Genomic DNA, 12,010 nt, shown 5'->3' with positions numbered 1-12,010 from the left:
GCTAAGCAAAACAGCGCTAGGCGGCCGGGGAGTCAATGCTCTGCCAATGGCTCGCAACTTAGGCTTGCTTTTAGTCCTTCATTTATACAGTTCTTATTTCCTGTGGACGCAGCTTTCCGGTGTACTCTGAGTCATTTCTGCGCCTGTGTGTCCCCTTGCTAGGGGGTCGTAATCTGCCTCTTGGTGGTCGTGGAGATGAAGGCCTGACGTCTTCCTCAGATATCCCAGCGATGACCCCATCCTCTGCTTGCGCACTGCTTCTATATGTCTTGCATAAGCATTTTCCACAGCCTGCAATTGTTTACTTTACCAGATACTTGCAGTTACAGCTCAAGCTTCCTATGTTTACATTTGATTTGATAAACAAAGTCCCTAACCCATTCATTACACTCCTAACTACTGTAATAAATGGCTCAGTCTTCAAAATAGGACTATAATCAAAGTTTACAATTTATTAAAGGAATAGAGGTAAGCAAACAGCACTGGGTGCGCCGGGAGTCTCTGCTCCACCAAGACGCACACCCGTTACATCAAGCAGCTGATTTTTATGCTCCTAGGCTGATACATATTCATTACTACTTTTTTTTTTAAAAAAAACAGGATTATCATAATTAGTTTCTGGAATCGAAACCCTCCTACTGGAGCATGCGTATCAGTCTCCGGTGGTGTCTCTGGGGGTCTCTCATGCTGAAGGCTCATAGTCTTCCTCCCTCTTGTCCTTCTCCTTTGCCCAACTTGGCTGTATGTCAGAGACTTGTGCAGCATCCCCTGCAAGCTTTGTCTTTTAGTTGTTCTTCAGCTCTCCCTGTCTCCTTAATCTCCTGGCCAGATATCAGAGACTTGCACAGTGTCCCATGCAATAGTCATAATAGTTAGCAGTTATTCTGACACCCCCCCCAGATATCAGAGGCTTCAAGGAAAAGCCTACAAATACATTTCCCTTCAAGCTCTCTATTGACTCGAGTTGCTCAAACATTCCTTTGCAAGATACAAGAATGATATACATTAACCACTCTGTTTTTCTTAGACTTGTGGTTATACAAGGGTATGTAAGACAGAAGGTCACATTCATCATACCATGCGGCCCTAGCATTGTTCCATACTGAGACGAATCAGATGAACATATTTCACACTACTTAGACGACAGGAAGAATGTCTGAGAAAGAGTGGACTCATACCTGGGTAAAAGCATCAGTTAACCCTGTTACCTGAAAGACTTTTAAGGTTAAAACTGATGAAACTATCTATTGTAAACCTTTAACTTCTCCTTTGAAGAATTCTTAACTATTTAATGAGTACAAGGGATTGAATTACACAGAATGAGAGTGTTTCCAGTGAACACTCCCTGGAAGTGGGAGAAAAAGAAGGGGGGGTAAGGAATCCCTACCAGAAGAATCCTTATTAGTTTGTGATTTATACTTTCTTAATTATTATTTCTTACTTATTATAGGGGTATATATACAAATAGAAATGATGTATTTTAAGTTTATCTTAGTAATACCTATTCTTAATGGATTAGTGATAGGATGGAGGGAAAATCAGCATTTCCAATTAATCCAGAACATCTCTCAAGTTCGATCTTGAAATAATTGTTGGATTTGCACCCAGATACCTAGAAAGGCTGAAAAGGCCTTGTCCCTGATTGCTATTTCCAGCAGCAACTGTGTCTGGATTCTCTAGATTTCTAAAAATGACGTATCATACTCAGTCCTGGGAAGGAATAGATTTTGAAGTTGAGCTCCCTACACATAGTCCTGGCTATGATATACTGTGTTATTGTTATAAATGGCTCAGGATTCAAATTAGGATTAAATAAAAAAAATAGGATTTATTGAAAGAATATAAAGGAATAGAGGTAATGTACTGGGTCTGGCTGGAATGTTAACTTTCCCGGCAGCAGCCCATTCAGTGCCGTACTCTGTACTTGTAGCTGGAACAGCAGTGTTATCACACCAGTGTTGTGTCTACTGCTGAGCAGCAGTGGCACAGCATTGGGCCTTTCTCTAACCCTCCTAGGGGGTGGGCAAAAAGTGAGGAGAGAAACATCACTAGAGCAGCTGACCTAAACCAATCAAAGGGATATTCCATACCATGTGGTGTCACACTCAGCAATAAAAGGTGGAAACAGGAAGAAGAGGGGAGGGGTGGGCTCTCGTTGAGAAGACGTCGGTCCTCCTCTCGAACACCGGCTGCGTGCGTTGAGGCCTTGCTTCAAGGACGTGGTCAATCATCGCTCATTTGTGGGAAGTAGAGAGTAATTTCTTTCCTCTGCACTTCCATATAGCTTTCATTTATTTTGTTTGTTTGTTTTCCTCCCTTTTTCCCCTTTCCCTTTTATTTTCCCCTTAGTTAAATTGTTTAGTTCATGGTAGTCTTTATTTAATTATTATAATTATTTCCCTTTAATTAAATTATCCTTATCTCAACCCGTGAGTTGTTCTTTGCTTTACTTCTCCCCCTCCTTATCTAAAGGAGGGGGAGTGAGAGAGCGGTTGTGGGGTTTAGCTGCCCAGCACGGTAAAACCACCACAGTCCTTTTTGGCGCCCAACGTGGGGCTCGAAGGGTTGAGATAACAATAGAATTGATTAAACGCATACAACTAACACACTTGCTTGCTAGTAACCATGTTCCTTGCCCTGTTAATAATAATGGCTTTGTTCATATGTCATGCAATTCGTGTCATATTCTCCTTTCTCCTATATATCCGATCCGACAAAGTGCTACAATCTGTGTTCACTTTTTTTAATTCGTTGTGCTGCCAAGCACTGACCTTGGTTTTACTCTGGAATTCAGGCTCTGCGCTGTTATCATTTGGGTCCCATGGAAACTATCTTTCAGAGAATATTCAGAACTACACTGCCTTCCTTTTCTCATCTGGACACCAGTTTATTAATAATATCAGGAATGGTACCTTTCCCTTCTTTCACAGTGGGCTAATTACAACAGTTTGGGAGTATTTTGAAGATCCATCTGTAACCCATGTATTGCTATTTCTAATTCTGAATAACAGGTTTCATTTTCTCTCTAAGATTAGTCGATTGTTTAGAAAACTTATTTGGGAATCTGTCCCGAAACAGTCTCGTGGTGAGTGGCACGGTGTGTGGGATGATGTTAGCAGATACCTGTCACGAGTGTCTCCTCCAATAGTTTTGAACTTCACCCCTGAGCAAGTGCTAAATCCTAAAAACTTGGTAGAATGTTTGAGAGTTGTATGTCCTGATCCTGATAATGCCGGAGAACAACAGCTTGCAGCATTGTGCTGGGTCCTGGTTTATTCCTATCAAACACTGTTTAACATCATCCAGCAACTTGAAGAGAGGGAGGAAGTCTCTGAATCTGATGACCAAGTAACACATGCTGTGGCTGACCCAGAGGACCAACCAACTATGGTATCAGTCGCCCCCATAGTCAAGTCAAAACAATGGAAACGGAGGTCAGCTCGTTTAGTAAGGGAAGAAGGCTCTCCTAAGAAGGAGGGAGAAGGGGAATTGGCAGGTACCTCTAAAGCAGAGCCGTCACAAAAACAGCAGGAAGACGAGACGGAAATCATAAAGGAATCAGAAATCACTCGATCCTTATCCCTGAGTGAGATGCGAGAAATACGAAAGGATTATGGTCGACGCCCAGGTGAACACATCCTCACTTGGCTGCTCCGATGCTGGGATGCTGGGGCCAGTAGCCTACAATTAGAAGGCAATGAAGCCAAGCAGCTGGGATCCCTCTCTAGAGAAAGGGTAATCGACAAAGTAATCGGGAGAGGAGCACAGGCCCTCAGCCTCTGGAGACGACTCCTGGCAGCTATCAAAGAAAGATATCCCCATAAGGAAGATATTGTATATCACATAGGCAAGTGGACCACTGTGGATAAAGGTCTCCAACATCTGCGGGAATTAGCTGTGCGGGAGATGATTTATAGTGATTTGGACAATGCCCAGACACCTCAAGACCCCGATGAAGTCCAGTGCACAACATCCATGTGGCGTAAATTTGTGCGGAGTGCACCAGCAGCACATGCCAGTACCCTGGCAGCAATTCACTGGGATGAGGGGATGGGACCAACAATGTATGATGTCTCCTGCCAACTTCAAAAATATGAAGACAATCTCTCTGGTCCGCTACAGTCCTGTGTCTCAGCTGTGGAGAAATTGTCTAAAGGACTTGACAAGCTTGTGGAGAAAGTATATTCCCCCTCATCTAGACAGAGTGATACTTCAGCCACTAAGAATCAGCATTCGCCTGCTCAAGAGAGAGAGTACCCAAGACGCACACCACGTGGCACCTTGTGGTTTTATCTGCGTGACCATGGGGAAGATATGAGGAAATGGGATGGTGTACCTACTTCAACCCTAGCTGCTCGGGTACGTGAACTGAAAGGAAATACAGCAGCAAGAAGAGGGGCTCCTAAGAGAAATGCTGCTCCAGTTTCTATTGGGCAGTACCCCAGAGGCAGTAGAAGAGCTGATGTTATTCTTGACCACGATGAAGGGACCTCTACCTCTCATTTGCCAGAATTTGTGCATTTGCAAGAATTAAGTGGCAGACGCTCCAGCCAGGACTAGAGGGGCCCTGCCTCTGGCCAGGTAGAGGAGAGGGATAACCGGATTTATTGGACTGTGTGGATCCGATGGCCTGGAACATCAGAACCACAGGAATACAAAGCTTTAGTGGACACTGGCGCACAATGTACCATAATGCCATCAGGCTACCAAGGGACAGAACTCACCTGTATCTCTGGAGTGACAGGGGGATCCCAACAACTATCTGTACTGGAAGCTGAAGTGAGTCTAACTGGGAATGAGTGGCAAAAGCATCCCATTGTGACTGGCCCAGAGGCTCCGTGCATCCTTGGCATAGACTATCTCAAGAGAGGGTACTTCAAGGATCCAAAAGGATACCGGTGGGCTTTTGGCATAGCTGCTTTGAGCACAGAGAAGATTAGGCAGCTGTCTACCCTGCCTGGCCTTTCAGAAGACCCTTCTGCTGTAGGATTGCTGAAGGTTGAAGAACAACAGGTACCAATTGCTACCACAACGGTGCACCGACGGCAATATCGCACCAACCGAGACTCCCTGATTCCCATCCATGAGTTGGTTCACCGACTGGAGAGTCAGGGAGTAATCAGCAAGACTCGCTCACCCTTTAATAGTCCTATATGGCCAGTACGAAAGTCTAATGGCGAGTGGAGGCTAACAGTGGACTATCGAGGCCTGAATGAAGTCACGCCACCACTGAGTGCTGCAGTGCCTGACATGCTAGAACTTCAGTACGAACTAGAGTCAAAGGCAGCCAAGTGGTATGCCACAATTGATATTGCTAATGCATTTTTCTCCATCCCTTTAGCAGCAGCATGCAGGCCGCAGTTTGCTTTCACTTGGAGGGGCATCCAATACACCTGGAATCGGCTGCCCCAGGGGTGGAAACACAGCCCTACCATTTGCCATGGACTGATCCAGTCTGCACTGGAGCAAGGGGGAGCTCCTGAGCATCTTCAGTACATTGACGACATCCTCGTGTGGGGCAACACAGCAGAAGAAGTTTTTGAGAAAGGGAAGAAAATAATCCAAATTCTCCTGAAAGCTGGTTTTGCCATTAAAAAGAGCAAGGTCAAGGGGCCTACACAGGAAATCCAGTTCTTGGGGGTAAAATGGCAGGATGGACGTCGCCATATTCCAATGGATGTGATCAATAAAATAACAGCAATGTCTCCGCCAACTAGCAAAAAGGAAACGCAAGCTTTCCTAGGCCTCGTGGGATTCTGGAGAATGCATGTGCCAGGCTATAGTCAGCTTGTGAGTCCTCTATATCGAGTGACTCGAAAGAGAAACTATTTTGAGTGGGGCCCTGAGCAACAACAGGCATTTGAACAAATCAAACAAGAAATAGCTCGTGCAGTAGCCCTTGGGCCTGTCCGTACTGGACCAGCTGTGCAAAATATACTGTACACTGCAGCTGGGGAGCATGGGCTCACCTGGAGCCTTTGGCAGAAAACCCCAGAAGAAACTCGAGGTCGACCTCTGGGCTTCTGGAGTCGGGGCTATCGAGGATCAGAAGCCAATTACACCCCAACTGAAAAGGAAATACTCACAGCATATGAGGGTGTTTGAGCTGCTTCAGAAGTTGTGGGTACAGAGGCACAGCTCCTCTTGGCACCGCGGCTACCTGTGTTACATTGGATGTTCAAAGAGAAAATTCCCACTACACACCATGCAACTGATGCTACATGGAGTAAGTGGATAGCGTTAATTACACAGCGGGCTCGAATGGGAAAACCCAATCGCCCAGGAATCCTGGAAGAGATTATGGACTGGCCGGAAGGCAGAGATTTCGGAGTGCCAACAGAAGAGGTAACCCGTGCTGAAGAGGCACCACCATACAATGAGTTGCCAGAAGACAGAAAGCAGTATGCGTTGTTTACTGACGGATCCTGCCGTGTGATAGGGAGCCATCGGAAATGGAAAGCTGCTGTGTGGAATCCCATACGACGAGTTGTGGAAGCCATGGAAGGGGAAGGTGAGTCGAGTCAGTATGCAGAAGTAAAAGCCATACAACTAGCCCTAGATATCGCCGAAAGAGAAAATTGGCCAGTATTGTATCTTTATACTGACTCATGGATGGTGGCAAATGCTCTGTGGGGGTGGCTGCAGCAATGGAAAGAGAGCAACTGGCAGCGCAGAGGTAAGCCTATCTGGGCTGCTACCCTGTGGCAAGATATTGCTGCCCGGGTAGAAAACCTGGATGTTAAAGTACGTCATGTAGATGCCCACATGCCCAAGAGTCGCACTACTGAAGAACATCAGAACAACAAAGAAGTGGATCGAGCTTCGAAAATTGAAGTGGCTCAGGTGGACCTAGACTGGGAACGTAAGGGTGAGCTGTTTGTAGCTCGATGGGCCCATGAAACATCAGGACATCTGGGGAGAGATGCCACTTACAGATGGGCTCGTGATCGAGGGGTGGACTTGACCATTGAGGCCATCACGCAGGTTACCCATGAGTGTGAGACCTGTGCTGCAATCAAGAAAGCCATGAAGGTAAAATCTCCCTGGAACAGGGGGAGATGGCTAGGGTTTCAATATGGTGAGGCCTGGCAAATTGACTATATCGGACCACTCCCAAAAACTCGCCAAGGCAAACGGTACATACTCACCATGGTAGAAGCAACTACTGGGTGGCTGGAAACATACCCTGTAAACCATGCCACGGCCCGAAACACTATCTTGGGCCTGGAAAGACAAGTATTGTGGCGTCATGGTACACCAGAGAGAATTGAGTCTGACAATGGGAGTCATTTCCGAAACAATCTTGTTACCTCCTGGGCAAAGAGGCATGGTATTGAGTGGGTGTACCACATCCCTTACCACCCACAAGCCTCTGGGAAGGTTGAGAGGTACAATGGACTGTTAAAGACTATGTTACGAGCATTAGGTGCTGGGACGTGGAAACAATGGGACACAAATCTACCAGAAGCCACTTGGCTAGTTAACAATAGGGGGTCTGACAGCCGTGCTGGTCCTGCCGAAACAAAACCCCTACACACTGTGAAAGGAGCTAAGGTTCCCGTAGTGCATATAGGAAGGTGGATGGGGAAGGCAGTGTGGGTTGCTCCTGCCTCGGGAAAAGGCAAACCCACTCGTGGGATTGTCTTCGCCCAAGGACCAGGGTATACCTGGTGGGTCATGCGAAAGAATGGGGATATCAAGTGTGTGCCTCAAGGAGATTTGACATTGAGAGAAAACTAATCTATAATCTAAGTTATATGTTGTAGGAAGATGCTGTAGGATCAACGACAGGTCAACTTTGCAAGGAGCCGGGCAGTGCAACAAGGACTTCTGGTGCTAAGCTGGTGCTGGTGTCCAGACATCCAACTCCGCCTGCCTTGAGTGGCCACTTTGGCAGATGAAGACCTAATCATCAACAGTTCTTATGAACATTTTCCAAGAAAGACCTATGGAATGAAAAGATACACCTGCCTATCCTGTCCTGTTAAATCCTTGTCCTGTTAAAGTACAAGGGATAATGATGAGAATGCTTGTATGCTAAAGTATGGGGATCTGAGTGTGACACAAATGTTATGGAATAAGGGGTGGAGGTTGTACTGGGTCTGGCTGGAATGTTAACTTTCCCGGCAGCAGCCCATTCAGTGCCGTACTCTGTACTTGTAGCTGGAACAGCAGTGTTATCACACCAGTGTTGTGTCTACTGCTGAGCAGCAGTGGCACAGCATTGGGCCTTTCTCTAACCCTCCTAGGGGGTGGGCAAAAAGTGAGGAGAGAAACATCACTAGAGCAGCTGACCTAAACCAATCAAAGGGATATTCCATACCATGTGGTGTCACACTCAGCAATAAAAGGTGGAAACAGGAAGAAGAGGGGAGGGGTGGGCTCTCGTTGAGAAGACGTCGGTCCTCCTCTCGAACACCGGCTGCGTGCGTTGAGGCCTTGCTTCAAGGACGTGGTCAATCATCGCTCATTTGTGGGAAGTAGAGAGTAATTTCTTTCCTCTGCACTTCCATATAGCTTTCATTTATTTTGTTTGTTTGTTTTCCTCCCTTTTTCCCCTTTCCCTTTTATTTTCCCCTTAGTTAAATTGTTTAGTTCATGGTAGTCTTTATTTAATTATTATAATTATTTCCCTTTAATTAAATTATCCTTATCTCAACCCGTGAGTTGTTCTTTGCTTTACTTCTCCCCCTCCTTATCTAAAGGAGGGGGAGTGAGAGAGCGGTTGTGGGGTTTAGCTGCCCAGCACGGTAAAACCACCACAGGTAAGCAAACAGCGCTGGGTGCACCGGGAGTCTCCGCTCCACCAGGATGCACACCAGTTACATCAAGCAGCTGATTTTTATGCTCCTAGACTAATACATATTCATTACTACTTCCAAAAAAAAGTAGATTATTAAAATTAGCTTCCGGGGTGCAGTCCCTCCTACTGGAGCATGCGCAGTCTCCTCTGGGGGTCTCTTCTGGGGGTCTCCAGGGGTCTTTCATGCTGAAGGCTCGTAGTCTTCCTCTCCCCCTTTGTACTTACTGGGCACCATACCAAGTTTATAGAACATCCTCTTCAAGTCTTGTCTCCCAGCCGTCCTTCAGCTTCTTTCTCCTTCCTCTTTATCTCTCGGCCCCCCTAACCAGATACCAAAGATCCACATAGTATCCCATAACAGTCACTAGTTGTTATCAGTTGTTCTGAAACTCCCAGACACACGAGTAATTAAAACATTCTTCCCCAGCCATTCACAGACACATCTATAGCAGTGTTAGAAATAGAAGTCTGGAATAACAAAAGCAAACAGGTTCATAAATTTAAGAAGTGATAAATTGACTAGAATGAGGGGGAGACTGGGACACACTGCAGCTGTGGTTCAAGAATTGAATTGCCAGTGCAGGGCCCAGAGGCAGACAGGATTCATACGATTCAAACCGATTCAAACAGAATTGTTCTTTATGGACACGAATTGTTAAAACATTCCTCACATTATCAATGATGCCTTTTAAACAACATTGATGGAAACTCAGGGGGCAATAGTACTTGACACCGGGTGTGGAAATATTATCCATGAAGTAGGGAATAATCCATACTGTACCGAACATGATAGCTATGGGAATGCTAATATACATAATGCACACCAGATACAACAGGAGAATCCTGTAACCGGATGGCCTGTCCTGAATGGCAAGGGGTGGTACTGGCTATGTGGCAATAAAGCCAGGAAGGTGTTGCTCCTAGGATGGAAGGGAGCTTGCACCCTGGAGGCAATAATTCCAAATGTAACTATTATTGAAGACCCACAAAGCCAAGCCCCCTTGAGACCATACGCAGAATTAAGTGGACTCCAGATAATCCTCTAGTAAGATCCTCTAGCATTTCACAGTTTTGTAAGGTGGTTTTTACCTTGGTTAGGGGTGAGTGAATTACAAAAAGCTATTGTAAATATCTCAGCTGTAATTGAAGAACTAGAAAATAAATCTCTGGATGCAAGAAAATGGAATCACAGAATCACAGAATCACAGAATTTTCTAGGTTGGAAGAGACCTCAAGGTCATCGAGTCCAACCTCCAACCTAACGCTAACAGCCCTCCACTAAACCATATCCCTAAGCTCTACAAACAAGGAGGTAACAAGCTTGCAAAAATAGTACTTCAAAATTGAATGGTATTAGATTTATTGCTAACCTTAGAAGGAGGAGCATGCACTGTAATTAATGCAAGTTGCTGTATGTATGTAGATCAAATGGAACAAATTTGACTGATCTCAAAAATATTTGGGGAAAAAAAATAAACAAGATCCTACATAGAGTAGCTCAAGATGACACTTCCTGGAGATTTAGAAATATTTGTGAGAAACTAACTTTGTGGTTACCTGAATAGAATTGGATCAAACAAGTATTTGTTAGTATTGTAATAATAATGGCATTGTATATCTGTCATCCCCCGTGACATCTGAAGAAGAATATTGCACCTTAATGTTGGAAAAACTCAGAGTGTGGTATGTGAAGAGGTGCAAAAACAACAGTAGGAGTAAGAAAATAAGATTGCCATTGCAATCGCAAATAAAATAGCTTCACAGAAGATCCTGTCTGAAGAAAATTATTGAGATTTGTCTCACAATTTGATAAGACAACAGATTGCTAAAATCTGTCAAGAAACCAATATGTATTGGTATCAGGTACTACCCATGGCACTTCTTAGAATTAGAACTAGGCCTAGGACCAAGGAAAAACTAAACCCCTTTGGAATATTGTATGGCAGGCCTTACCTAATGCCATACAAAGGAGAAGATCTAACACAAGTAGGAAACCAATATTTATGACAACTTATTATAGTTTTGGGCAAGCAACTAGAACAAATCAATAAGAACGTTTTAGGCACTAGACCTTTTATTAGCCTCCCAAGGAGGAGTATGCACATTAATAAATATTAGTTGCATGCATGCTGAAGTCATCGGGTGGTCATCGGGCGTACTGTGGTGGTCTTTTGATGAAGAGATTGACCTTGAAGGAGCAGTGAAGACAAAGCATTATTCCCCATTCCCCTGCACTGTTCAGGGGCAGTATGTAAAAGAGGGTGAATGGCGGGGAAGGTGGTTTCAGTTGGCTTTTACTTTCTCACTCTTTTTTTTCTGTTAGTGATAGGCAATAAATTACATTAATCTCCCTATGTTGAGTCTGTTTTGCCCGTGACGATAATTGGTGAGTGATTTCCCGGTCCTTATCTCAACCCTTGAGCCCTTTACCTTGTATTTTCTTATTCTTGTATATTCTTATTCTTGTATATTTTCTTATTGTTATAACTGACGATACAATGCAATCTGAATTTAGTAATATTTATAAAAGAATATTTATAAAAGGCAAGTAAACAGCGCTGAGTGCGTGGGGAGTCTATGCTCTACCAACACGCACACTCAAACATCAAACTTTCCAAATATATATAGGACATTGCTGTTACATATTCACAAGAAACCCGAGTACGCCTATACATATGGATATCCTATCCCCGCTTTGTATTAAAATTCTCTTTGTGGTGGTCATTGGGGGTCAAAGGCTCATGGTTTCCCCATCACCACTAGCAACCTTTTGTTCTTGGATCTTATCCAGACTGCAGGAGCAGCTTCGACTGTCTCCCTCTTCTTCTACACATGCTCTGCCCACCACAAGGTTCCCAAAAGCAACAAAATGTGATTGCTTTTCCCGCATTTCGTTAACCCTTGAAATCACACTAACAATATGATTATCATATAACATTAAACAATAAATGTTAACAGTTCTAACCAGCAACCCCCCCCCCCCCGAAACTTGATGCCTTAACAGCAGGGAAAACAAGCAACCCCAGATGGCAAGGCATCACCTCAATCACCCTTCTTTGTTTCCTCTAAACTCTTTCCATTCCTGATGACCTCATCATTAAGGTCATAATTCCTGATGACTTCATCATCAATTGAACCATAAAAGAATGCTTTCACAATACTCTCTGCAAGATTTATAAACAAGTTTTTAGCAATGGTTGGAATCCC

The sequence above is a fragment of the Aythya ferina genome (assembly GCF_964211825.1).
Source record: "Aythya ferina genome assembly, chromosome: W".
NCBI classification, from domain to species: Eukaryota; Metazoa; Chordata; class Aves; order Anseriformes; family Anatidae; genus Aythya; species Aythya ferina.
The sequence above is the reverse complement of the archived record's forward strand: the minus strand, read 5'-3'. Positions refer to the sequence as shown.